The 27,411-nt window shown below is 40.4% G+C and overlaps 1 pseudogene; it reads right to left on the bottom strand.

The window, feature by feature from the left end:
- Window positions 1–19,050: 19,050 nt before the first annotated feature.
- Window positions 19,051–27,411, bottom strand: part of LOC131870861 (uncharacterized) — a 70,791-nt pseudogene continuing 62,430 nt past the window's right edge.

Here is a 27,411-nt window from a genome sequence, read left to right as displayed (position 1 = left end):
TAACAACAGGATTATGAATTGCAGTTCAATGGAAGATCCAAGAACTTCGTGTTTTTGGGGATTCCCAACTTGTCATCCGTCAAGCAACTAATGATTACCAAACAAAAGATGAAAAGTTAATGCCTTATAAATAAATGGTGGACGACCTGAAACAACACTTTACAAAGATAGACTTTGAGCAGATACCAAAAGAGCAGAATCGTGCCGCAAATGCCATGGCTACAATTGCTTCCCTGATTGGTTTACCTCCAAACGAGACCCACTATGAGTTATTGGTGGATAACCTTTTGGTTCCTTCATATGAGATCATGCCTACTGAGACTATATGCGTTGTCGGTCCCGAATCCCAGTTATATGGTTCCATTTTCACATACCTACGTGACAATACTTTACCTCCTGATCTAGGAAATATCCAACGTCGCACTTTCATTCGCCAATCCTCTCGATATGTCATTTTAGCTGATATCCTATACCGACGAGGTCTAGATGGCACTCTTCTTAGATGTTTAGAAAGCGACGAAGCTCAGATTGCGTTACGGAAAGTGCATGAAGGGACATGTGGTCCACATGCTAGTGGTCCTACCTTGGCCAAGAAACTCATCAGGACTGGATATTACTGGCCCAATATGGAGAAAGACTCGTATCAGTTTGTCAAGAAATGTAAGCAATGTCAAATTCATGGAGACCTCATACATGTGCCAGCACAAGAACTTCAACCACTTGTGTCTCCTTGGCCCTTTTGTCAGTGGGGACTCGATCTCCTAGGCAAGATTCACCCTCCTTCTTCCAATGGTCATAAATTCATTATCACTGCCACAGAGTATTTTACAAAATGGATTGAAGTCGTGCCTCTCACACAAGTTACTAGAAAACAAATTGCTACATTCATCCTTAACTATCTCATTTGCCGATACGACATTCCTATTTCCATTATCACTGATAACGGGCGTCCCTTCAAAAATCAGGATGTTCGTGAGCTCTGTGACCGCTTCCATATTTCCCATCGTTTCTCCACACCATATTACCCCCAAGGTAATGGCCAAGCTGAGGCGTCTAACAAAACAATCCTTAAAATCCTAAAGAAGACAGTCGACGATGCTGGTCGTAATTGGCATATTCAACTTAATCCTGCACTTTGGGCCTACCGCACACCTACAGGAGCTACACCCTATTCACTTATCTATGGTACTGAAGCCATCTTGCCTATTGAGGTCGAGCTACCCTCTTTACGAGTCTCTTTGCAAAACATCATCATTGACGAAGACTATAGGGTCTCTCGCTTACAAGAGCTAGAACTACTGGATGAACGAAGACAAATTGCTTTTAATCATCTCAAGGCTTATCAACAACGAATGAGTCGCAGCTACAATCACAAGGTCAAGCCTCGCACATTTGAGATAGGTGATTTGGTTCTCAGAGAAAATCCCAAAAATCAGCAAGACAGAGAGAAGAAGGGCAAGTTCGAACCAAATTGGCTTGGTCCTTACATCATTACAACAGCATATGGATTTGGGGCATATCATCTCTCAACTATAAAAGGTGAACCTTTGGAGGATCCTATCAACAGCATGCACCTTCGTAGGTATTATACATAGCTCTTTGGAATATCCTAATTCAAAAATACAAAAAAAAATATAAAACAAAAAAAATCGTTACTTGGTGAAAACCTGGCAAACAGGCGCCTTGTGACACAAAAAACATTGAAAAATTGAAAAAAGTAAAGAAAAATAATTTCGTCCAACGGTGAAAACCACTTCGGTGGCGCCCTGGGCAAGTACCATGGTGAAAATTGGGTCACCAGCGCCATGTGTAGAGACATTGCTCCTCCGTCCTTCAGGATTCACTTTCATCACTTCACTTTGCACACACTCACGACCAATTTGTCCATAATAAACTTACCCATTCCCATCATGGCTTATTATTGATCTACCCAAGATTGGTTAGCCATTCATAATAAACATTCCTTTTCACCCCTGTCCATCCATAATAAATCAGCTCTTATCTGTGGCTAAGGCAAATCCTACGTCTAGTGATGGGTGCGGAACTGAGAACATCACATGTTTCGAGTACAGTTTCTTCTAGCTTTCTTTAGTCTATTCGCGCACAATCTGCAATAAAGCAACATTTGCATTACAGATTCACAATAAAGTTTCATCTTCTCCGCAATAAAGTATCAGTTTCATGGATTCAGTCAGTTTCAGATGAGACACAGCAGCAACAATGGGCTTCAACAAAATCAAATCTTTCAACAGACTCAGACAACATTATGGTTCAGTGTTATCTATCATTTTTGTGAAAGTAAACATTGTGACCACAATCAAATAAGACTTATACAAGTGACAAGAGACACTAAACTTGAGGACTACAGTGAATGTTGGTGTCGAGTCTTGGTTTTCTTTTGATTTCATCTTTTTTTGGTGACATGTCTTTTAGCTTTTCCGGGATGTCTTTGACTAGAGATTCTATCTCCAAGATGCCTTTGAGTAGAAAGGCGAGGATGGAGTATCATCACCTATTTGTATTTGCTGTCTGTGGATTGTCTCTTAGTAATGCTATGACTTGTCCAAGGATATGAGGACACTGTGAGTCTAGTATGAACTGGGGCATTCCTTGTTTGTGACTATCTTATCTCCATGCAAAAAGGTACAATGACTTTCTGGGTCGAACATATGCCTCGATTGTCATAACCTACTTGCCATAATAAAGCTCAATGATGATAACGCACAAGAAGCTCTTTCACTTTCATATCTTCTATCTTCCATCCCCCTTTTATTGATTGACTTCCATCATCCTTCTCGAGTCCGCGTATCCTGTTATCACATGACTGAGTATAATGACACACCAAAAACATTTGCATTTCATGTAGTTGCACCTACATTACCACATATAAACATTTCATACATATATATATCACAACTGCATCACATCCTGCACACAACACCTGTTAGCACAATTTACATTTGCATTACATACATTTACATTTGCATCATGCATAACATGTTAAAACATAAAAGAACAAAAATATTGCATTGAATCATATACATATTTGCATCCATAGCATAAAATAAATATCACATAAGAACATCTCATCACATAGGTAAGCATGCATATAGCTGTCGCAAAAATGAATCATCTCATATATATAATCAAAACGTGTCATGATACAATGATGTCAAAAATCATATGGCTACAAAAAGCACCCGCAGGTGTCTACAATACAAAAATAGTACAACACTGATACAAAGGGAGCCCTCTATGGCTACGATGAACTCCCTCCCTCGGAGCCGCTTGGCCTCGATGGAATCTGAGCCCCTGAGGGACCCGCCCCAGGATCATCCCTTCTGTCTCCTCTATCTGGTGGTGGTGGAGGACCCATAACCCCACCACTCGATGCCTGTCTCCTCCGGCTCCCTCCCGTAGCTGTCGCTGTACGCGACGGTCTATGGAAGCTCCTCGCCCGCTGATCTGCTGGCACTGCACCATAGTAGAGGTCTCTCCAGTAGGCAATATCCTCCCCTGCCCGCAGGACATAAGCATATCCTGCCCCTATATCCTTCGCTGCCTGTCTCCCGGCCCTCAGTGTTGTCTCAGCCTCTGTATAGCGCTGGATAGCCTGATCTCGCTCCCGCTCAGTATCTCTGAGCCTCATCCTGAGCCAATCCCTCTCCCTCTCTAGCTCTTGGATCTCATCTGCCTTGCCCTGACAGATCTCCCTCAGCTCTAGCAACTCATCCTCCACCGGGTCAGCCCCCTCTACCTCTGCCTGTGGCTCCCCCTATCCGGGTGCCTGCCCCTGTGCCTGTGCCTGTACCTATGCTGGTACTTATCTCTGTCCCTGTCCCTGTCCCTGCACATGTATCTGTCTGAGACCCTGTGCTACTGGCACCTGTAGCGGCAATCCACCGTGACCCCTCACCACCCGAGCCTGCCTCTCCTCGCCACCCTCCCTCCGAGGTGCAACCCGCCTCTCTCCAACTGCTCCCCTCCTCCTCCGTCGGCCTCTGCCCCCATCATCTCCACCATCATCATCATCCCCACCCCCATCTCCCTCCAATGGGTCTCCCAGATCCGTCAACCATGGGAATGGATGCTCTGCCCAGTATGTTGTGTACTCAGCATCCATCCTGACGTCCTCAATCTCCGGCCACATGTCCCAGGGTAGGGGCATCATCTCTACCAGTTGTGTCACTGCTCGATCATACGACAGCAAAGGCTCAAACTGTGTCTGATCCCTGACTATCCGTGCATACAAGCCTGAGCTCCGGGGCATCCTCTGAATCCTGCCAAACTGTCGGCCAACCTTATCCACAAGCTGTCTCTCTAGCACATAGGGCGTCCGCTCAATCAGGTACCTGCTTCGGAAAGTGTAAGGAAGCTCAACTGCGTCATCCTCCCACTGCTCACAGCCCAGGTATGGTCTCCATATGACCATGTCAATGTCATCTATCACCCGCCGCTAGTGCTCTAGCCTGTCAATCCGTGGTTGTGATGTGATCATATCATATAGGTGCACAAAGCTGCGTCCATATCCCCTGTCCCTGAAGTGTATCGGTCGGGTAACCGGCAGATGCTCATAGGCCCATACCTGCAGTAATGTCACTCCGCAACCTAATCCTACTGATCCATGATACACGAACTGATGAAGCTCATAATACAAATGGGTCAGCACACACGGTCCCCAGGCATATCTGGTGTGCCGCGTCACCAGTGTCTCCAGTGCTCCTCCCCAGCCCACAGCCAACCCCCGCGTCGCCCTATCCGGACACAGGAACCCACTGATCGCTCCTCCTACCACTGCCGGCAATGCTAACCCTGTGGCTGTCATGGTGTCCCATGCTACATGTCCTGCCCTCATCTCCAATCTTGGGTCCTGGAACACCCATCTCAGGGCCTCCCTGTCTCCATCTCGATCGTATGGGATCAACTCCCCATCGATCGGTACCCGCAGAATCCTGTATACATCCTTTAGGGTGACTGTCATCTCACCCATCGACAAATGGAATGTGCACGTCTTAGAGTGCCATCTCTCAGCTAATGCAGTCAGCAAACTCATGTTTGCCTGAAACTCGAGCACATACAGAACATGTCTCAGTCCCATCTCCTCGATCGCAGCTTGCTCCTCGGCTGTCAGCTCAGGTCGCAACCTCTGAGTCGACGGGAATCTCTCTCGTGACTCCAGCATCTGCAAATACTCCTGCAGTCAAACAAATCACTCATGTCAGTCATAGTGGCATTCACTGTTCATCACAAAATGCTACTTTTTATCCAAATGCATATTGCTATCTATCCTAGTGACACTCACTATTTATCACAAAGTGTTGCTTCTATCCTAGTGGTACTCCATGTTCATCACAAAGTACTACGTGTGTGACACTCACTGTTCATCACAAAGTGTTACTCATATTTGCACTCATTGTTTATCACAAAGTGCTGCTCATACTTTAGTACTCCATGTTCATCACAAAGTACTCTATCTTGGTACTCACTGTTCATCACAAAGTGCCTTGATCTATCCTAGTCTTCTTAGAGGACCTGCTTGAGTGTATCTTCTCAGCAGCTTATCCAATCGACAACGTATGTTCATCACAGAACTGCTGATTTGACCTAGAAGATGCAACTTCACACTTTTTCAACACAAACGCGCTTACCTGACATAAACGCGCTTTCAGACTGCACAGATGCGCCTGATTGACACAAACGTGCCTATGCTCTACACAGACGCGCCTGGGTGACACAGACGTGCCTTCTTGGCACAGACGCGCCTAAACATCACAGACGCAGCCGCAATTGACACAGATGTGGGTTCAAACGCAGACGTGCCTGGCACAAACACAGACGTGCCTCGCGAGCACAGACGCGCCTGGCACCAACGCAGACGCGCCTGGATGTTTTTTGACACTTTTAGACCCTAGTCTAAGCGCATTTATAACCCTATCTAGCATGCATTAATGACAAAATTAAATGCGTCAAAGTACGAGGAGGTTTTGTGGTACTTATCGGCTCTCCTACCTCTGTTGGCCTCTGAAATCGGCGAACGCAGTCGAATCTGTGAATGAAGGTCATCGCTGCTGATTGCTACTGCTCTATTTTCGCTCTGCAATCTGCTCTCGTGGATGTGTAGATGACAATGAGGATGTATTTTCCCCCATGGTTTATCTTATAGCATAGCCCTAGCCTTCGTTTCCCGAGTCAGTCTTCTTTATCCCGTGACTTTGTCACTTTATCCGGTCAGTCCATTCTAGCCTTTCTTTCTTATCGAGAGATTGTCTACAATCTTTTCATACATTTTCATCCAATCTCTCGAGGAGGCATATCATTCCCATCCTGGGGCAACTCTGTATCAGTTCATCTTATATTCTTCGAAACAACGCGACAAGCCGCATTGTCTCAAAGAGGGGCAAAATGTAGACACCCAAAATTGTCATGTCTAATTAAATAAATATTTTATTTATTTAATTACTTTAGCCTAATTCTTCTATTAATTAAATAAATCTTTATTTATTTAATTAATTCATTTATCCTCTTCTAGCCTTATTTCTCATTTAAATAAATACATTTTTTTATTTAAATTATCCTTTTCCTAAATTAAATAAATATTTTTATTTATTTAATTATCTCACTTCTTCTATTAATTAAATAAATCTCTATTTATTTAATTAATTCATTAGCTTTTTCTACCCATGACACATGTCATTCGTGTCTTAATTCATACACTACCTACCCTTTTCATTATTTTATTATTTCTTTTACCTACCCTCTAATCATAGCCGACCTCCTTTTACACCTCTCAATCTTATCCCTCCATTTCATATAGTGTCTTCTATATAAGGAGATACTTCCTTCATTATCAACCCTATTCAATCACCCTAATCAAACCCTAATCATTCTATACATTCTAATCATCTCTTATGCAATTGACTACACTACGATCCTACTTGCAACCACATTCCGTTCTTTGTTGAGCTCTTGTGCACATAAAATCTGAGAGCAAATATATCAAGCAAGATCAATGGAGAAAGGAAGAATGAATATCAAAACCCTATTGGACATGTGATGGTATAATCTTTGTGATTTCGTTTGATTTGCATTGTCTTAGGTAATCTTCATATGTTATGGTGGATCTTTGTTGTTGTTAGGCTAGGGTTTTGTGGTTGAATTCATTTAGCCTTTCAATATTGTTATTATTGTTATCCATTTTCACCATATACACAAACTTAATAACCAAATTAGGATGAGTTATATAAATGTTATTTGTTAATTTTAACTAAAAGAGTGAATGTGAGTAAGATATGCTAAATGCTCTCTAAAATTCTCTATAACTTAGATGCATACGAGTTTCAGGATTTGGGTTATGAAGAAATGAGCTATATTTATAGGTAAAATGGAGCAATGGATGGTTGAGATTGAGTAATCTCAACGAAGGTCGGGATTGAATGATATTCAATCCATGTGATGGCTTTCAACCCAATCCCAAGATGACAAGTGTCAATATGAGATAGGTTGAGAGGAGAGAGAATAAGCATTAAATGTTTGATATGACCTGAAGGTTAACTTGGGTGTTAAGGTCAAGGTTGGGTTGAGTGAATAAATGGATAAACTCTTGTGCAAAGGTAAAAGGGATAACCATGGTAAAAACAATAAATGCTTGAGGAGACACATGAGTCATATGAGGGTTGAGTTAGGGGTTAACCATAAATGGTCATGTAAGAGCCATAAGTGGTTTAGAAGACTTTGGAGGTTAATATATTGAACACACAAAGCATTTAATGTTTTTCAAAGACTTTTTAAGTCTTTGAGAAGTGACTCCAAGTTGCTTAGGAATGTGACAATAATTAGGGGATGGGTTAGGCTAATTGATTAGGATTAGATAGGTTCTAGAAGAATTTAGGAAGGGGATTTAGGCGACAAGTGGGAGATGTAGGAAAATGCAAGTGGGCGAATAAATGTTTTATTTAATTTATTTAAAAGAAGAAAGGGGATTAAATTGAATAAATAGAATTTATTCATTTACTTGATAGTAAATTTTGGTTTAATGAGTAATTAAAATAAATTGAATAATTTATTTAATTAATAGGAGAATGTTTGAAGATTAATTAATTAAATATTAATTTAATTAACTGATGGCTAGTAGATTTTTAATTAAATAAATAGCAAATATTCATTTAATTAAAATGGACAAATTTATGTGGCTACATTTGCTCCTCTTTGAGACGGTGCGGTTTATCGCATCGTTTCAAAAAAAAAAAAAAAGGTGTGAATAAATGCCTCATAAAATATTAATTTAATGGGTGGTATGCCCTCTCGAGAGATGGGCCAATTTTTTTTGAAAAATCGGGCGAACACTCGAAAAACGATGAAAATTGGCAGGGTGGTAGAAGAGAAAATTTTAGCAATGCTGATGAAAAATAGAAGAAATCGGAGATAAAATGAAGAAAGGGGAGGTTCGGGAAGTTCACGGGGACCACGACGGTCAGCGCGAGAAAATTAGGGTTACAACGAATGGTATATATGGGGAAGAAGGGGTGAAAACAAGCTTATTTGCATTCACATCCATACTGAAATTTGAGCTCTGATAGTGACCTTTTGAAAGAGCAAGCAATAGTCAGGATGTCGGTTCCCATAGCAGAGCACCGATTAGAGAGTCTGACGATTCCAGCGGCCAGACGACTACGAACCAGCGGTATGTGAATTTGAATTTTTAATTTTTGTGCATTTTTTATATGTTTTTTCTTAGTCCAAGTTGAGTCAACACAATAGCGCTAAAACTATGTTTTGGCACTGTTGTCAATTTAATTAGCGCTATTGTGCCGCTATAGCGTTATTGCATAGTGGTTTTAGCGCTATTGGCAAAAGTTGCGCTATGATATAGCTGTTTTAGCGCTTTTGTTTTTGTAGTGTTATTGAGTAGTGGATTGAGCGCTATTGTTGTGAAGTATTAACGCTGTTGTATTCAAAATAGCGCTGATGTGTAGGAAGATAGATGCCCTAGTGTATTTGAAAAAAGGATCTCCTGATGCCAATGATGGATGGATGAAGATGTGTGGTGAGAGTTGTTTTGAACTAAAGCAGTCCTGATGAGACTTAAGTCATTAGGATAAATGCCTATTGAAGTCTAGGTGTGTCATGATTGCTTACATGTTAAGACCCGAAGATACTTAATCAAAGTATTTGTTGATGGTCTAGGTTTAAACTTAAGAAAGTTTGAAACAAAACAACTGATGATGATGGGTGATGCACGCATGTAGGAGGATCTACGTGTCTTACAGATGCGCGAGAGACATCCCGTGACATAGGTGTTGTGCGATCATTTGACAAAGGTCGAGGTGGATTGCATTGCAGCGACATGCCTATATGACGTTATGTATATGCTCGTGATTCGGACGAATCGCGGGTTGATCACAACATTGGCCAAGCGATGGCATAGTGAGACATGTACATTTCACTTGGCACAGGGGGAGATGACAGTGACACTGGAGGATGTATGGTGCATCCTGACATTCCTATTCGAGGAGAGCTGGTGAGCTATGATCGAGCGTGGAGGACATTAGCAGTGAAGAGATTTTTTGAGGAGGATGTCTTTATTGATGATGGGTCGATAACCTGGGAGGACATAGCAGCCTTATATGAGCCATTACCAGCAGTGCTATCAGGGATTGTTGGGGGACTGCTCTGTCTAGATCGATGATCGTATGGACTTGTCATTGGTTGGGGTCAGGTGATCGAGCAGATGATTACAGAAGGGACCCGGTTTGCATGGGGACCGTGCATGCTATCGCACTTATATCAGGATCTACATGAGGTAGCATACCGAGGGAGAGACTCATTAGGAGTGGGTATCACGTTGCTGCATATTTGGGCATAAGAGCACTTACCAGTTACCCGACCAGTCAATCTGAGATTTCGAGCAGCGGATTAGCCATATGTATATATGTATGGTGGTATGATGAGTCAGCCTCACCTGAGGAAGTTAGAGTGGTGGCGGCGGGCACTGATGACTTGGATACAGTGATTTGGAGGCCATATATAGAGTGTGAGCCGTGGGAGGATGATGCAGAGGCATTGCCATATGTGTTCATGACATGGTACCTCATTGGTAGGACAACCTACAATGTGGAGAGACAGTTGCCTGGCAGGGTGCTGAGACAGTTTGGGCGAAGGCAGGGATTGCCTAGTGGTTCGGGAGAGTATGCAAGGGTAGTCTGAGAGAGGTACCTATGGGGGCTAGTGCTACCATATGATCAGGCATTAGCAGAGTTCCGCACCTTACAGGCAAGACCGTGGCAGATGAGGCCGGGGTAGTAGATGGTGGGGTGTCAGAGGAGTACACGCAGTATATTGCAGCACATCTGATTCCTCAGATATCAGATCCAATAGAGCCGATTTCAGATTTTGAGGAGGATAGGGGACAAAGACGAAGGAGGAGAGGAGGTCGTGGAGTAGTGGGTGGACGGGGGAGAGGGGATGGTGGTGGTGGGGATGGGGGAGGTGGTGATGGAGGAGGAGGAGGAGGTGGTGGATTCGAAGGTGGAGGTGGGGGTGGTGGATGATTACAGTGGAGAGGGAGAGGTGGGCAGCCATTATGGCTATCTTAGGGACCTTTGATGCAGGGAAGCATGAGATTAGGTGGCAGGGATGCAAGCGAGGGACAGGCACCTATGGATGCAGGGGAGGGAGTGACTGGAGAGGGAGCCACTAGGGAGACACTTATGGATATGGGGGAGGGAGCTATAGGTAGAGATTTGCGGGATCATATGATAGGATATTTGCAGACTCACGTAGAGGATTTGGAGGTAGAGGTAGCAACTAGAGATGTGCAGTTGTTTGCACGAGAGTCAAAGCTGACTGTAGTGCTGCGAGAGAGGGATGATGCAGTGGAGAGATTAGTAGAGTTGCGGGAGAGAGTCTGGGTTGGAGTAGGAGCACAGGGTCCTACTAGGGAGGTGATGAGGGAGATTCAACGAGCACAGGCAGAGATAGAGTATCGGCGGGGGTTATACAAGCAGGTGGTGCCAGCTAGTCAACGAGCACTGAGCTATTCCCAGATGCGGCAGGCAAGATCAGAGCGGTCTCAGAGGATGCAAAGCAGTGGTGGTGTGATGGGTCCTCCACGAAGAGATAGATCAGGTGGTGTGGGGGCTAGTGGGGGAGCAGGTGGTCATGGTGGTGCAGCATCCGGTCAGAGTGGCATCTGAGAGAGCATTTTGTATGCATGTATTTACATTGTTATTTTGGACTGTGTCTTGGATGACTCTTGGTAGCCAATATTTTGGACATCATTGTACTCTAATACATGTATATTTTTGGCGATATGATATGATATGAGGAGATCCCATATTCTGTGATGATATGCATTTTGATGACATGTATGGATGCTTATGCGGGATGATGATTTTATGGTTGTATGCTCAGATGGATAGTTGTACTTGTTATATGTATGTGTTTATGAGATGATTTATTTTTACATGATGTCTATATGCATATTTTATGATGTGATGCTAATATGTGGATGCAGGTGGATATGCATGAATGATTTATGTATGTAAATGTGATGATGATTATATGTGCCTAATGAAATGATGATTATGAGGGTACTTTGTATTTTATGTTTTGATGAGATAATGAGATGATGATGTGTAGTGATGAATGATTTTATATATGTAAATGCATCTAGATGTCTGCTTAGATGAGTGCAATATGGACAAACAAGTGTAAAATACAAATGTTTAAATGATGATTTCTAAATGAATGCATATGTATAATGTATGAACCAGTGTGGAAAATAATGGTTTTATTATGATTCTAAATGGCGAAAAATATGATGAAGTGAGATGATAGTGTAATGATAATGCAACTAATGGGCAACGAATAACTGCACCTTCATGCATTGTGATAATCCTTAAATGAAAATGCAATGAATGAGTATAAGAACATACTAAATGAATGCACGTAACTAATGGATAGATAAACAAATGTATGCAACTAGAGAAATCTAAACAAATGTATGGTATAGATGTGTTTAAATGATGATAAATGATGTTTGGTAACTGATACTAAATGAATGCATAGTAATGGCTAATAATGATGGTAAATGCAATGATGAGGAATGTATAAATGAATCTAAAATGTCATGATTATGCATTGATGAAATGATATAATAAGACTAATACCAATAAATGATAATGAACTATATATAGTTAAATGCAACTAAATGATATGAAATGCACTCTATGCAAATGTAACTAAATGTAATGATGAAGATATGATCATGATAGATGAATGCAAGGTTGTACAGATTTTGCATGATGCACTGATGATGTATCAGAGTACTCAGTCGTGATTGTATCCAAGACCAACTCAATTTTCACATAACTGCTCATTTTAACTTTGTTCACCCTTACATACAAAACCATGCATATGAATAATGAATGAGTAAATGGATGGGGGATATGCAACGAAATGCAATATAAACAGATGAGATGGAATGACGATCCATAGTGCTTTATTTTCATCATTGAGCTTTAAAATGTTGTAAGAAGATACAAGCAACTTGACATAATGATTCAAGATGACTTGAGTATTCCTTACATGAATTTTGATATAGCAAGTTAATACAAGCAACTTGATATAATGGATCAAGTTGTCCTGAGTATTCCTTGCGGAATAGACAAGGATTATCTCATTTCATGCATGACTTGGAACGTCCTCCTTGATCTTTTGCTGATCATATCTCGAGACAAGTTCATACCGTAGTAAGAGATAAACCATTATCGAGTTTGGATGAAGCAGTAGGAACCAAAGATGGAGCATGGTATCTGCAAGCAAACAACGTATACAAAGAATAAAGAATATAAACCCTCGATAATGGTTCATGCTCATATGGTTGAGGTATACGTTGTAGTCAGCATGTCGTAGTGATCTATGACTGTATTTTGCATATGATCCTGTAACTTAGTGAACTTCCCACATAGACACCATTAGGACATGCCCCAGTACTTCATCGGAATAAATCGCAGAAGACATACAAACAATGTTGTAGGAACCATCCCGGCTACTCTAATCACCTATGGATATCCTGGAGTAGCGTAGGAACCTAATATAAATGAATAAATAACCCACAAATCAACCAAGTAATTGATAGCTTAAACAAAATTTTCTTGTCAAAGAAAAATGTCATCTTGTCTTTGTTTTTGGTAAGGAAGGATGCATCCTCGTTAAGACAGTTTGTGTGTTTGATGTTGATTGTTTGGTTGATGTTTTGGGATTTTTGTGATTTTGAATGTTTTTGGTATTTTGTGATTGTTTTGAATGTTTTAGGAGTTTTTGGTGATTGTTTTGAATGTTTTGGGATTTTTTTTTGGGATAGTTTTTCAATGTTTTGGGTATATTTGAGATAGTTTTGAATGGAGAACTCCATGAATCACAAAATAATGTAGAATCCACTTCCATCACCTAGATTAAGGTCATTGCCCCCAATTTTAGACATGACTATGAAAAAGCGAGATGCGAGACGCATAAAGTACTATCCTGGATTGCAGATCAATAACAAGCCATGGTTTTGGACTGATGGATGAGTGAATGTGATCGCAACAAGTCTGAAAGATAATGGAGCCATAGCCTTTACGAGTGGTGCCTGTTTGCCAGGTTTTCACCATCGCACTTACCCAAGGTGCCACCAAAGTGGTTGTTCATCATTTGGATGCATGATTTTTCTTTACTATTTTTATGTTTTTTTTTTGGTATTTTCTGCAGGACATTTTTTCGAATGTTTTGGTGTTTTTCTCGATATGCATGTGAGCCTGATGCTCTGTGCAACTTATGTATAAAACTTTTTAAGGTGCATGTTGTTGATCGGATCTGCTAGCGATTCTCCTTTTGAAGTAGCCAATTGATATGCCCCGGACCCAAAGATAGTAGTGATAACATATAGACCTAGCCAGTTTGATTCAAACTTTCTTTGATGTTCTCGATTTGGTTGGTTACGAGGATTCTCTCGAAGAACAAGATCACCTACCTCAAATGTACAAGGTCTAACTCGATGATTATAGCTTCTGCTCATGCGCTATTGATAGGCCTTGAGGTGATTGTATGCAGCTTGTCGTTTCTCATCAAGTAGCTCTAAGTCTTGGAGATGGGATACTCTATATGCTTCATCATCGATGAGATTGTGCAAGGAAACCCATAGAGATTGTATCTCGACCTCGATAGGTAAGATAGATTCTGCGCCATAGACCAATGAGTAGGGAGTTGTGCCTGTAGGGGTTTGATTGCTAGTTCGATATGCCCATAGTGCTGGATTCAGCTGAACATGCCAATCACGACCGACATTATTGACTGTCTTCTTGAGGATTCTTAATATCTTCTTGTTTGATGCTTTGGCCTGACCATTGCCTTGTGGGTAATAGGGAGTGGAAAAGTGGTGTTGGATGTGAAACTTTGCACAGAGCTCACAGACATCTTGATTTTTGAAAGGAAGCCCGTTATCTATGATGATAGACATGGGTACACCATACCGACAGATGATGTAATTAAGGATGAACGAGGCGATCTGCTTGCCAGTAACTTGGGTAAGTGGAACAACTTCGATCCACTTTGTGAAGTATTCAGTAGCGGTAATGATGAACTTATGGCTATTGGATGAAGATGGATGGATTTTATCCACAAGGTCAAGGCCCCATTGACAAAAGGGCCATGGTGTTGCGATTGGTTGCAATTCCTGTGCTGGTGCATGTATCAGATCTCCATGAACTTGGCATTTCTTGCATTTTCTGACAAAATAGTAGGAGTTTTTTTTCATGGATGGCCAATAGTATCCAGTGCGCATGAGTTTCTTGGCTAGTGACGGAGCGCTTGCATAAGTTCCACAAACTCCTTCATGTACCTCTTCCAAGGCCTTTGTTATCTCATCCTGTTTTAGACATCGAAGGAGAGTACCATCAAGAATGCGTCGGTATAGGGTTTCAGCAATAATGGTATATTGAGAAGTTTGGCGAATGAAGGTTTTATGTTGGTTATTCAATTGGTTAAGAGGGAGAGTGTGATCGCGGAGGTAGGTGTAGAAATCACCGTAACATGGGGATTCAGAACTGATAAGGCGACATATCATCTCAAATTTGGGTATATCATAAGCAGGAATCCAAAGTTGTTCGACCAAGAACTCGTAGCATGTTGAATTATGTGGAAGATCTAGGAGAGATGCAATGGTAGCCATAGCATTAGCAGCTCGATTCTGATCTTTGGGTATCTGCTCAAAGGTGATAGTAGTGAATGATTTTTTTAATTTGTCCACCATTTGTTTGTACGATGTGAGTTTGTCATCCTTGGTCTGATATTCATCTGTTGCTCGTCGAATGACCAGTTGGGAGTCGCCATATACTTGTAGTTCTTGTAACTTCCATTATATGGCTAGCCTGAGTCCTGTGATCAAGGCCTCATATTCAGCTATGTTGTTTGTACATGGAAATGTGAGCCTGTAAGACTTTGGAATGCTGTCACCTTGAGGTGTGATAAACAGAATGCCTGCCCCTGAGCCATGCCTAGTGTATGAACCATCAAAGTATAGTTTCCATGGTTGTGCTATCGTGATCATGAATATCTCTTCATCTAGAAAATTGGAAATGAGAGGATGATCGCCTATGAGGGGAGCATCGACCAACTGATCTGCAATAACTTGACCCTTGATAGCCTTATGGTCCACATACTTGATGTCAAATTCACTTAGAATCATCACCCATTTGGCCAAGCGGCCTGTCAATGTTGCTTTGCTGAGTAAGTATTTGAGTGGATCAATCTTTGCAATTAGTTGTACTTTATGTGTTAACAAATAGTGTCTCAGTTTAGTGGCTGCCAAGATTACTGCTAGGCAAGCTCACTCAATAGGTGTGTGTGTGTATACACCTAAAAATGGTCTCAAGATGGTTAATTAAATATGCAGTTATTTGATTAATTCCCCTTCCCAATTAATTGAATTCATAAGCAATTTAATTTATTTATTTATTCATCTACTAGTAAATAAATCTAAATGATTTATTTATATACTTCATCTCATATCCCCCTTTGATTAATTAATTCTAAATTAATTAATGTCTCCCCATATTAATCAATTCTTCTAATCCCTAATTGAGATTAACAAACTCAAGTTTGTCGAGATTAATTACCATTTTCCAATTATTTGAATTTCTAAATTCAAATGAGCACATGGCTTCTAACTTTAAGCACCCAACCTAACCATCCCCTAACTTAACCCATTCAATCTAATCTCAGGTTTAACTAACCCTATCCAATCTTGCACATTCTAACCTCCTTATCCTAACGTCCCATGGTGTGGATATTCTCTCCTTGAGACACATGGCACTTTTGCCTCATGTCTCCTTCCTTGGACACTTTCCCTCTCATGAGCTAGGCTCTTTGACACTTGTCACCACAAAGATGACAAGTGTCTCTTCCTCCATCCTCTTCTCCAACTTCCTCAATCTTGGCCCTTGATATCTTTAGATCAGATCTGGACCGTCGATTCCTGCCACCTTAGCTTTGGCCTTGGAATTCCTATAAATATCCCCCATTTTGGAGAAATAAGGATCCCATCTCATATCAATTTATACATCATTACTATAGGCAAATTGCATTTCAATTATCTAGTAATTAGCTTTTGGATTTATCATAGCATATTAATCTAGTTTCTTAAATCATGCATTTCATATGATCTCCATAGTCAATCATGATCAAATAGCTACTCAACTCTCGAGTTGTCACTTTGGAGGTCATTGCTCCGCTGAGAGCCCATCAATCCAACACCTTCAAGGTCCTCAAGAATAGAGGAAAATGAGACATTTCAAGGAAGGCTTATGGTTTGCATATTTGATTTAGTTTTACAATTAAGCTTTTCAATTATACTTTATTGTCTCATTATATGTGTATGCCTCTTATATACCACATTTTTAGCATCACATTAATTGGCACTCACTGTGGGGCCTAGCCCCTTTGATCTTTAACAAGTTTGCTTGCAGAAAATTTCATTAGCAGGTTGATTAGCTCTTTCAGAGTGCAGATTAGCTCTCTTGGGCTCCCGAATCGCGTTCTTGGTCTCTATTGTGGTGTTTCGGCACCTCAAATGGCGTTTATGGGAGATTCCTCAACTCTGTTTTTATGCTTTTATGTACTTTAGCATTTTCGATCTGTACTTTAGCATTTCTGGTATGTATAGTGGCACTTTTGGTACATTTATCAGCATTTTCAGTCTGTTTAACAACGTTTTTGGTGTGCAGAACAGCGTTTCTGGTGTGCGAAACAACGTTTCTGGTGTGCAGATCAGCGTGTCTAGTGTTCAGAGCAGCGTTCTTGGCATATATGATGGCGTTCTTGGTCAATTTGATGGTGTTTTTAGTTTTTTATGAATTTTGCAAATATTGTATATTACATTCCTCATTTCTGCTTCTAGACTATCATTTTCCTGAATTTAATTGGCAGATTGTTGGTTTTGCAGGTACTTATTTTGCTGTGAAAGATCGGAGTCATAAACTATTCGCCGTCAAAAAATGTAACATAAACTACTAACTTTTTTTGCAGCTGTGAGATTTTGCACTTATATTTGTTAAATTAGGCACATGGACTAATTACAATGGAAATGAACAAACATGTCTTATGTGTTTTGATGATAGGCGAGTATGCTCTCACCTTTCTCAGGTGATCAGAAAACCAGACTCATCCTTTGCTTTCAATAGTGCATTTCTTTAGTAGGCCTGCCCTCCAGAAGAGTTATTAACTCTTAGCCCTTAAGGCCGGTGAGATGGGAACGACCTAAGTGAGAACGGCTAATGCCAAGTACTCCAACCCACTATAAAATAAATGTGTTTTTGATGAAAATCAAAGCAACAATAGTGCTCGGTAATAGCTCTCCTCCGTACCTTCGGGTATATAAAACCTTGGTTTTCAAGGCTGGGAGACCTCTTAATTGAGTTTATATCCCGACGCGTTGAACGGATCCCTTACTAGTTCCAAGTAAATTAGAAGCTACCCAGTTTACCTCTGAACATTATTAAATTCTTAGTGCATGGAGGGGGAAGAATCTCTCCTTAAGATACTCACCATATGTCCCTCTTGAGCGTATGTGTGAACTCCCCTTTTGAGACCTTATTGCTAGGCTCATAATGGGACTCCACTAGCTCTGGCAAAGGCAAAAACACGAGCGCCCTTTAGGGGGTGACAAGGCTGTGTGAGCTGACAGGGTACCAAGTTGTGGGCTAACAACTAATAATGAAGCCAATCTCCTTAGGATAGATTGATTGATGTGTTTTCAATTGTTCAAAACTCATGAAAACTTGGGCTTTCTTTAAAGCTTCTTGAACATACACTTATGTGTCCTTTGGGACAAAAATACAATCTGAATTCTGTGTTTGTAAGTCAAGTCAAGATATCATCCATTGAAATACAATAAACATTGAAAAATCAAACTTCAAATGGTCAAATTCACAAGTTTCACAACAGATTAGCTCTATCAGTCCAAACAGTCGCATTCACAGTCCAAACATTAGCTCTTTTGGTACAAACATTAGCTTTATCAGTCCAAACAGTCGCATTCACAGTCCAAACATTAGCTCTTTCAGTCCAAACAGTTGCATCTAAAGTTCAAAGAGCCACACCTATGGTCCAAACAGTCACATTTTTAGTCCAAACGTCAGCTCTCTTGGTGTGAATGTCAGATTTATCATATTTCAACATTAACTCTCCAAGGTTGAGCACATTAGAGTTTCTGGTCAGTTTAGCAGCATTTCTAGTAAGTTTGCCAGCGTTTATGGTTAGTTTAGCAGCATTTTTGGTCAGTACAGTAGAGTTCCTGGTCTAAACAGTAGCTCTCTTGGTCTAAAGGTCAGCTCCCTTAGTCAAATCAACAACTCTTGTGAGATGCATGTCAAATTGCTCATGTTGTAGTATCAAATCTCCTAGTTGGTACTTGCTAGGTCTACATATCCATTTTCCGAGTCTGAAAATCATAAAGTTGGGTCAAAATTGAAATCTCTTACGTTCAAACACTTAATTTACTAAGTCTACACATTATCATTTGAACTTTTTAGTCACTGTATTGTAGAACAACGTTTCTGGTCTGTCCGTCAGCATTTCTGGTTTGTTTGTCAACATTTCTGGTCTGTCTGGCAGCGTTTCTGGTGTATCTGTCAGCATTTCTGGTCTGTGTGTCAGCATTTTTGGTCTGTCTGTCAGTGTTTCTGGTCTATCTGTCAGCGTTTCTGGTCAGTTTAGCAGCGTTTCTGGTAAGTTTGTCAGTGTTTCTGGTTAGTATAGCAGAGTTCCTGGTCACTTTGTCAGTGTTTCTGGTAAACTGCATCAAAATCAGAAAACAAAAACAATCCATTTCTCAAACAGTCAAACATAGAGAGTAGGTCATCTTGTTGGGTCATTCAATCAGGTTATCTTCTGTCAAAACAGATTCAAGAACAAGACACACAAAGGTCTCAAGTTTTCACCCCAAACAAGTTAAAGATCAAACACCTTAAAGTGCAACATCACATTGTCTTTGATAAACTGATCATTCAAACATAGTTTTCTCATCAGGATATATCATCTTTTAATCACGAAACTACAATGCTTGATCGAAATAACCTCGTTCTCTATGTTCTCCATGGGCTTGATTTGTGTGTGCCTTGCTCATGTTGTTGGGATCTTGTACAGGTTAGCTCTTTCGGTCTAAACAGTCGCACATACGATCCAAAAGGTCGCACATACGGTTCAAACAGTCGCACATACGGTCCAAACGGTTGCACATACAGTTCAAACAGTCGCACCTACGGTCCAAATAGTCGCACCTACAGATTAGCTCTTTCGGTCCAAACAGTCGCACATACGATTCAAATGGTCGCACATACGGTTCAAACAGTCGCACATACAGTCCAAACGGTCGCACATACGGTTCAAACAGTCGCACATATGATCTAAATGGTCCCACCTGCGGTTCAAACAGTCGCACCTACGATCCAAACAATCGCTCTTCTAGTTTAAATGTCATCTCTCTTGGTATGAATGTTATATTTTTCATATTTCAACATTAACTCTCTAAGGTTGAGCTTGCTAGGTATAAACATCAATTTTTTCATTCTACACATTAACTCTTGGGGTCAAAATAATCATTGTATAAGTTCTAACATCACTAGTTTAAGCTTCAGAGTTCTTGGTCTAAACGTCGGCACTCTTGGTTTAAATGTCAGCTCTCTTGGTCTAAACCTCAGCTCTTACGGTCTAAATGCCAGCTCTCTTGGTCTAAACGTCAATGCTTTTGGGTTGAATGTCAAATTACTCATGTTTCAACACTAAATCTGATGAATACTAAGAGGGGGGGTGAATTAGTATTCCAAAAATATTTGTACTTAAACACTTTGCTAGATAAACAGTAAACCGATAAAAGAGTTTAGCAGACAAACCGGTTAACACACATGCAAACCAAATAGCAAATAATGCATTCACCCACAGAAGCACAAACACCATAACACAAGAGATTTTGATGTGGAAACCCAAGTGGGAAAAACCATAGTGAGATGGGACTCATGAGTAACTATCCACAGAATAGGAACCAAACTCGTTAAGGTCTTACAATGTTCTTTACCAGAATAGATCCTGTTAGGAATCTCAATCTCTGTTAGGAGATAAGTCCAATTAAAGACTACCTTGCTAGAGGATTTTAGATTCACAGATGTGAACCACCTTGTTAGAGGATTTACAAGAGGCTTTTGGGCCTACCTGGTTAAGGGCTACAGACTTGTCGAAGATGTGAGTAATCAACAAGTGATTGATCTAGCTAATAGCACAGATTGCTTGGTTAGATCCTTGATAGCTCATTCCTAATGCATTCTAGCATTGCTTCAGTCTTCTACACATTCATACTCTCTCTAACTCCTCAACCACCTTAAACCCTGGCAACAACATCAACTTTCGCAACAACAACCTAAAACCCAAGACATGATGTCCTTATAAAGGAATTTGATTTCATGTCGATCCAATATGACTACATTACAATTTCCTAGGTTCAATGCATCTAAACATATTTGGTAACACGACACAAAAAGCATCGTTAAAGTGTCGGCACCGTCAAACAATCAGTGGATGGTTACTTATCACAAAATGTCGGTTGGTAACTCATCACAGAGTATTACCTATTCATACAAAATGTCGGCTGCCAGTTTGACAAAAGGAAGACTGGGAAATATGTGTTCTGCCGCTTTGATCCTTCGTACCGCTTGAGATCCTCAAACCATATGGGGTCAACATACCACTTCAGATCGGTAATCACTTTCTGCAAAACACCAATAGTCTAAGGACTATAATGCATCATACCGGTTGGAACATGTACCGGTTGAGCTTTAACTTATACATACAAAAATGATCTCAATGCAAGTGTGTGTCCATCAATGACAATCACAACATAATCATCAAAAATGCCAACAAAATCTCCTAGTATGCACTTGCTAGGCCTAAATTTCAGTTATCTGAGTCTGAAAATAAAAAAGATAGGTCAAAACAACAATCTCCTAAGTTCAAACACCTAATTTGCTACAAGGCCATGCAAGGTACCCATGTACAAATGCAAATGCATGCAATTAAATCTCTCACAAGGTGGGGAAAGAGAGAAAAACCCAATGGGAAAAAACCCTCCCCCAAAAGAGAGATGAAAACATACAAAGAACTCTCATAGAAGTATGTGAAGGACAAAACCCCATGTGAGGAAAAAGTCCCCCCCATATGAGAGAAGAAGAGAAGCTAAGAAGCCCCCCCTCAATGTGGAATCTGCACCAATGATAGAAGCTCGATGTATGAAGAAACTACTCCACGAATGTTGAACAATATTCCTCCCCTTAGGAAGAAACAAAACCAAAGGTGTATCCATGAAGTCTCCCCAATCATGAAGGGAAGATGTATGAAAAAAACTCATGATGAAAGGAATCTCTGAAAACTGCTCAAGTGTCCTCATGTCGATGTTGAAAGATACCCCCTCCAAAGGTGGTAAACTGTGCCACACTGCTGAAAAAGGCACTCCAAGATCTAGTGGAGATGGATGTAGGACATGTCCCAAAGACTCACATGTCTCCTCAAAAAATAAAGAGACCTCCTCCAACTGTTGTACATAGGTATCCACAATCATGTCAACCTCAAAAGAATGATCATGTAGAGAATGAACAAGAGGGTCAGAGTGTTCCCTCGCAACAATCGAAGAAGGATCACCTTCATCAAAGAGAAGATGAATGTCATCAATGATGTCTCCCAAATCTGCAATGTAGGATTCCACAAACAAACCTGCAATGTCTGTCAAGTAATCATCCCATGAATCTGAAGCTGGAAGACAATGAATATCCTGTTTCACTGAATCACATGAAGGCAAAACTATCGCACTATCTGCATCATCAGGTGCAATAGGTGATGTGATATCAATATGAGGAGATGAAATACAAGGCTCAAGAATGGGGTCCCATATGAGAATCCCCATGTTCAAGTGTCCAAAGTTCTCAAAAATTGAACCATCACAAGAAGTGTGATCATCATGTGTAGAATCATCAAATGTGAAATCATCATCATCAACAAAATTTGAAAAGGAGTATAACTGAGATGCATGATCAACCACCCTAGTCGCAATGATAGCTCTAGTCTCCAAGTCTCTAATGAAAACTGACTCAAGTGTGAACTCCACAACTCTCTTAACTGCGCCATGTGTGATTTAATAGATAGAAAGGAGATTGTTTGTCAAGTGGGGTACACACAACACATCATTGAAGGAGTTATCCCCAATGTCAATAGATCCTTTCCCAATCGAATCCAAGTATGTATGATTGCCCATCAAAATCTATGGCATGGTGCAAGGCTCAAATGTAGAGAACATAGATTGCGAAGATGCCATACGATGAGAAGCCCCTGAATCTAGAAGCCATCTCTCTGAATCATGACTAATAGTAGCACATAGAACTTTTCCTTTTCTTGTTCCAAAAGAGTGAGTCTTCCCACTTGTAGAAGCCATGAATGCTTTCCCTTTTCCTTTTGAATGTGAGGAAGTGGAAGTTGATGAATCATCCTTCTTGTAGACATTAGGCAAATCAATGTTATGCTTTTTGATGATATGTGTGAGCTCATCAATCTTATTAGAATGGCAACAATGCTCCTCATGACCAAACTTTTTACAATAGGCACAAGTAGGTCTCTCCCTCTTTGGTGAATTATCTCTCTTGGAAGAGGATGTATCTCCTTTTTGTGGAGAAGATGGTGCTTTGTCCTTAGGCTTTGATTGCCATTTCTTCTTGTTTGAGTTGTCCTTTCCTTGATTTCCTCTGTTCCCTTGATTTTCTACTAATGCTTGAGACTTAGAAGCCTTAAGAATGCCCATGCTTATCAACTTAGTTTGTTCCATCGTCAACATTTCATTGAAAGCATCAAATGTAGGCATTATGTAGCTTGAACCCATTGTCATCCTATGTGTTTGGAAACTAGAAACAAATGTTGCGTATTCTCGTGGAAGCTTGCCTATCAAGTTGAAGATCAATTAAGTATCCTTCTTATCAATGCCACAATCTTTGAGTTATGCCCTCAACTCATTTTCCTTAGTGACATAATCTTGTATAGTATCAAAGTTCTTCGGATCTAACATGGTGAGATCACTATCAATTTGATATCCCCTAATCTCATCAACTTGACCATACAAGTCTTGAAACTTTTTCCAAGCATCTTTGATTAGAGTACATTTCTCAATATGAAAAATGAGATCCTTTGATACATACTTTCTTAAGGTACCAATTGCCATGATATTTTTAGTGAGCCAATCCAAGTGACCAACTGGATCAACGGGAGCAACAATAGTTCCATCAATGTAATGAGTTAGTCCTTTTTCCACAAGTTTACTCCATGCATCAATTTTCCAAGTAGCATAATTATGAGGAGTTAAGAGAGGAAACTTAGAAGAACCCATAGCAGCAAAAAGGAAGAAACATGAGAGTACAAAAATCACAAGAGACACCCCCCCAAATTCACTCAATCAAAATACCCCCCAAAAATGATGATTTTGGCACTTTATATGTAGTGCGTGTACAATAGGCCACTTGCAAACAATGGCAAGGTGGACTTCTGATTTCAATTTACAACTTCTCAAAATGAGATCTAAGAGAATTCAACAAATACTGCTAGTGATCTAAACTGACATCTAAGCAAAATGCAAGTACCAAATATGCCAAAAATGGATAAATATAGAAAGTACAATTTCTACTTATAATCACTGCAAATAGATGGCAGATTATGAAAGTAGATGAAAAAATATGCACTTTCAAAAAAAATGGCACCTAAAAAGGAGTCCATATGAGCCCAAATGAAGCCTCCAAAGTTGTAAAAATCGGGATTTCACGATTTCCGAAAAACCTGTATCCGAGAAATAGAAAAATCCTGCACCATTGTACAGATCACAAAATTCTACCCCAAAACAAAAAACATTGATCGAAAAAAGGAGTTTGGATGAGTGAGATATCGCTATTTGAAAATCGCCCGCAAAATTATAATTTCTAGAAAATTTCCGTCACGGCTTCAAACTTCAAATGCCTCTAGATTTGGCTTCCGAAGTCCGATTTGGATGAAACAAAAGGCAAAAATGACTTTCTTGGACCTCCTCAATCCAATGGTAAGCTTAGATTTGATCCATCAAGCTTCAATAATAACCTGGAATATAAAATTCCAAAATGCAAACCCCAAATAACATCAAATTTCTCTCAATTAGCAAACCAATGACACTCTAATGGCTCTGATACCATGTGAGATTTTGCCAATATCAAGAGGCAATGTAAAGCACAAATAAGAGAGAACAAAATATATGATAGAAATAAACTGTATTCTATCAAGATGAAAAATATGATCGACTGGATCATTAAGCATTACATACAATGAATATGAGCTTGCTTATATAGGCAAGGCTATATGGATATGTGAGCACACAAACATGACGTGGCTCAATAAGAAACAAGGGTAGGTAGGAAATAGGTGTGGGTAGGTTGGAGAAACAATATAATAGTCCACATGAGGTGGATCACCCACTGAATGTGGAGTGTAACAATAAGATCAACACCATAAAAGGTGGAAATTCTCTTACACACACTATCCCAATGTGGCACAAACACCCAAGTGTCTCATACCCAAACTACTATGAAATGCATTTCCTAAGTAAACTTAAGTATAGTGTAATAATATCCATGATGAATAATTATTTACACCAACAAATAATATTACAGACTAACCCATGTTTCATTAAAATGATAAGTGTTTATGACAGTAAAGAATAAAACTTGTCAAAAACAGATTTAAAGTCCTGCAATAATTGTTTCATAGTTAAAGACCAGGACTCAAGTAGGGAGGTGGCTACTTCTTTCTTTGTCAAAATCTGGGAGACCTGTTCTTCCATGGCGTCTATTATGCTCATCTCCTGTGTTGTTGTTAAGGCATCCAGATTAAGATAACACTTCTGAAGTATTTGCAGATGTGGGAGTAGAACTAGTTGTAGCTCCTGCAAATCTCGTGACCGGGTGCTGATCTCATGCTCTATTTTAGTAGACTGGATATGAAACCGGTGAATGGTTTGCCCATAAGCTGTAAAGGAGTCATATGGTGGCTTGAAGGTGCTCATGTATGAGTGTAATTTAGATTTAAGCTTTTGCTTCTGTGCAATCACATCATCACAAAACACGCGGGGTTGGCAAATCTTGCTGAGTAGAAGATTCCCCTCATCTAGAGCATTCCTTATATCCTTCTATCCTTTTTGCATTTTAGACCGGAGCTCATTAAGCTTCTTCACCAGGGCAATGTTGAGAGCCTTTTGATGCTCTTTCTTGGCATTTGCCTCTGCTACCTCTTCTAAGCTCTGCACTTGATCATCCACTACTGTGCATAGGAGCTTCAATTGGGCCAATGATGAGTCAGTGCTGGGGAGGTTTGTGCCGGATAACAAACCGGTAAGAGTGTCCACCGCCGCTTAGATCACATCTTTCTCCTTTTTCCTCCATATCACTTCAAGGCGTTCTTGAGCAACCTTGATGCTATGCAGTAGCTCCATTTCACCTGCAGACTGAAGGTCAATGGGACTAGTGAGGTCAACCGGTTTGGCTTGACTACCGGTTGCCTTAGGTGTCTCCATCTGCGTGCTCTTTGCCGCTTCTACTTCCTTGTCCTCCTTTGCCTTCTTTTTCTCCACTTCTTTTCTCTTTTCCTCTTCCTTATCCTCCTTTGTCTTCTTCTTCTCTACTTCCTTCCTCTTCTCCTCTGCCTTATCTTTCTCTTCCTTCTTCTTTTCTGTTTTCTTTCGCTTCTCCTCTTCCTTTCTCTTATTCTCATCCTCTTCCTTTTTCTTCTTCTCCTCTTCATCCTTCTTCTTCTTCTTCTTCTCCTCTCCATCCTTCTTTTTCTTCTCCTCTTCATCCTTCTTCTTCTTCTCCTCTTCTTCTTTCTTCTTCTCCGATTGCTTCTTTGCTTCCTCCTTTTTGTCCTCAATTTCCTTTTTCTTTACTTCCTGTTCTGCCTACTTCTCTTGTCCCGTTGCTTCCGATGGTGTACCCTGAGCAACATCCTCTCCATCCAGAGCATCGACATCAATAGTGTCGATAGGTTCAACAACCGGATTTCCTTCGTCATCAAACACTTCATCCAGTTTTGTCACTGCCAGTTCTTGTTCAGCCTTCTTGCTAGCTTGAAGCACTTTATGTGTATGAACCATTGTTGTCATATGCAGATGAGTGTCTTTTTCAACATTATCGATTCTTCCTTCCAACAACCAGAGTCTTCTTTTTTTGGTGAAGAAGAGTCCTTTATTTTGGTTGATGACATCAGATAACTCTGAATTTGACATGTCAGGAAAGTATTGAGCAAAAAATTTCTCCCTGATTTCCTGTTCTTTCTCTATGGCAATGCGCCATTTATTATCTAGGGATTTATACAAAGAATCCAGTGTCTCGGATCTAATTTCTGAGGGCAACCGGTCATTAACACATAAATACTTAATGATTTCTTTTTCAACTGCTTCTTTTTCATCATCATTGAAATCATCAAAACAATCAATCAAATCATTCAACACTTTTCTCCTAATGTTTTTGATAGTTCTTTGACAATGTGTCAAAGGTTTGTAGGAGGAGATGTCAATATTTACTGGTGCCGATGATGCTAGTTCATTCTTTGTCTTTTTCTTTGCTTGTCTTGTCTTCTTAGGTTTTTCCTTAGACACAGTTTCTTCCGAGTCCGGTGAGGCATTCCTTGTCTTCCTCTTTCTCTTGAAGACTTTGGCAGGTGCTGCTACTGGTTTCTTCTTTGCACGTGATCGCTTGGTCACTTTGGGACTTGCTGCAGTAACTGGTGTCGATGCCGAAGGCACTGCCTTTCCTTTCTTTTCAGGAGGTTCTTCAA

This window comes from Cryptomeria japonica, chromosome 2 (genome assembly GCF_030272615.1).
Source record: "Cryptomeria japonica chromosome 2, Sugi_1.0, whole genome shotgun sequence".
Taxonomy (NCBI): Eukaryota; Viridiplantae; Streptophyta; class Pinopsida; order Cupressales; family Cupressaceae; genus Cryptomeria; species Cryptomeria japonica.
The sequence above is the reverse complement of the archived record's forward strand: the minus strand, read 5'-3'. Positions and strand labels throughout refer to the sequence as shown.